Source organism: Rhinoraja longicauda, chromosome 1 (assembly GCF_053455715.1).
Source record: "Rhinoraja longicauda isolate Sanriku21f chromosome 1, sRhiLon1.1, whole genome shotgun sequence".
Classification (NCBI taxonomy): Eukaryota; Metazoa; Chordata; class Chondrichthyes; order Rajiformes; family Arhynchobatidae; genus Rhinoraja; species Rhinoraja longicauda.
The window spans coordinates 119,888,832-119,891,363 of NC_135953.1; positions in this window are offsets into that span (position 1 = coordinate 119,888,832).

A 2,532-nucleotide genomic window follows, 5' to 3' on the forward strand; every position below is an offset into this window, starting at 1 on the left:
AAGTGTGTAAGGGGTGGACGAGAAAGTGAGATAATAGAAATAGTGTGAATAAGTTATCAATGGTCAGCCTAGACTTGTTGAGCCAAAGGGCCTGTTTCCATCCTGTATTTCTTAGAAGTCCATTTGTGATAAACTGGGAAGAATCTAGTCACACGAACAAGGGAGGATCATGTCCATAAAACAAACTGCTGGAGGAACTCAACAGATCAGGCAGCATCTGTGGAGGGAAATGAATAGACTATGTTTTGGGTCAGGACCCTTGTTAGACTGATGAAGTAGATGAGAGAGCTCACAGAAATAGGATATTCCTGTTCCTAAGCAGGTTTGCTCTTTGTCAAAATTAGAATTGAACTGTAAAAGTTCAAAGCATGGAAGATACAATTTGTTTTTGTGTGTCTCTTCTTTTTGGAGGTTCAATCCAAAATTAATCTCTTCCAGCATTAATCTCATTGTTGCATTCTTAAAATTCCAGCATTCCATCTTCCTTAATTTCAATTATTTAGCAACTTTTCTATTGGAATGTGTCAATTCTCTTACCATGAATTATTCAGAGATAAGCATTTGACAATCCATTAGGCTTTGACATAAAGATATTTCCCCTGAACTTTACCTTAACTACTAAACTGAAAAAAAAAAATGAATGGGAGGAATTTAGCTTTCAGTGATTTTACTTCAGTAGCATGTTTTTGGTCAAGCTCTGACTTTAGTTGGTCCCACCACTTTATTTCTATAATATTGAGAAAACGTTCCTTACCATATAATTGTTGTGTCCCTATTGTAAGATCTTGTTTTCTTAAATGTGCCTTTCCCTCCACAATGAAATAACAATAGATCAACATTCAGTGTATTGGACTTTATAATTTCAAGTATACTGCAATTTCAAGAACTGGACTCCTAGGATTGTTCTTCCCTTTTCATTGCAACTGTCCACTTTTGTTAAATATTTTACCATCTTTGAAGCTCCAAATCTAATCAAAACTCATTTTGTTCGTTTTGAATTTTGCTCTGCCCTGCAGAAACACCGAGTCAAGTTCCCGTCTGAACATTATATTGGTCGAGTTGAAAAGTCCAGGGTGTTATTCCTGATTTCTGGCTACATGTCTCCCCCGTCCACCATCATCAAAAGAAGGATAAACTGGCCATATATTTTGCTTCTGATTGTGGGATATTCTGTTTGTAGGATCACCAGTCACTGCACCAATTGAATATTTTTAAGCTATAGCTTTTTTATCATTGAGAGATATTGAAAGTATTATATGACAGCAATCTCTAGGTTTGCTTTTTATTGAGATGGTTAAGGATATAGGAAAATAAACTCAGCTAATATTAAGCTTGGAAAATACCATTGATTGGCAGTGTGGAAAGACATTTTTGTTCAGTAGAAGCATGCTAAATAAAGTGACTCCTCCTGGATGCTCAAACTTGGTAAAGGACTAGAATCAGCCACGTGCTCCACACTTAAATACTCTTGTACAGTCATTGTCCATTCTTGCACGTCATGAATGTCCAGTAATCGGGATGATATATTGAACAGTAGCCAGCAACACTCAGTCTTAATTAAAGAACAAAAATTGGTAGGAGAAAGGGCGCAAAGGAATTAATGCCTGTTTTAAACATCAGTTTTGAAATCATTATGAGAAAAAAACATTAAACAGCTGGAAGTCTTCTAAATTAGGCTCAAGTCAAATCAGAGTTTTGCAACACTAATATTCCTTCATAAGTGTGAAACAGTCCATAGGCCACAAGTGATTTATGGTCCTCTGCTGGATGGGAAAAACACCTAACCACATTGCATAGTGACCTAGTGTGTGATTTTAATTTATTCTTGGTACATTATTCAAAGCAGGTTTATGGCACTACATTATACACACCATCTAGTGACAATCCTTGTTTCAACATGTTGGAATCATTACCAGTACCTGAGTAAAATAGGATCTTTATGGAAATCTTTGGCTTAATAATCAACTCAGGCTAAACACATGCCCAATTTAACAACAAATTTCTGACATACCAATGCACTTCTCACTCTATTTAAGGACATTCTGATCCAATAAATAATTTGGAAAACTCCTAATTTAACTCAGTCAGATTCACCACCATCACATTTCATCTGCAGACACCCGTTTATATTTTCTAAGAAACCAGGAGGTAGAATTTTATTTCAGCCATTTGTGGTAAACATGCAATGTAACAGCTATGTGCTTCTACAATTCAGATCAACCGACTTCAAGCACAAACTGCTAACTCATGGGAATAGGCTGGATTTTTACCTATGTAGAGTTCAATAGTGCACTAACATAGCACCTTCACCCATAAGTAAGTATATTGTTTTCATCAAGCTACAATTGGATGATTGAATGTGCAGTGGTTCAAATATCTACATTTGATGGCTTCTACATGACCAATGCTCCTTTGCTGGATAGCAGACTTAAAAGCAACTCTGAGGTGCTTTGGAAAAAAAAGCTAATACACTGTAAATACAGATTTTTAGGGTCTTACATGGAAATCCAAAATAAGACACAGACAAGGTGA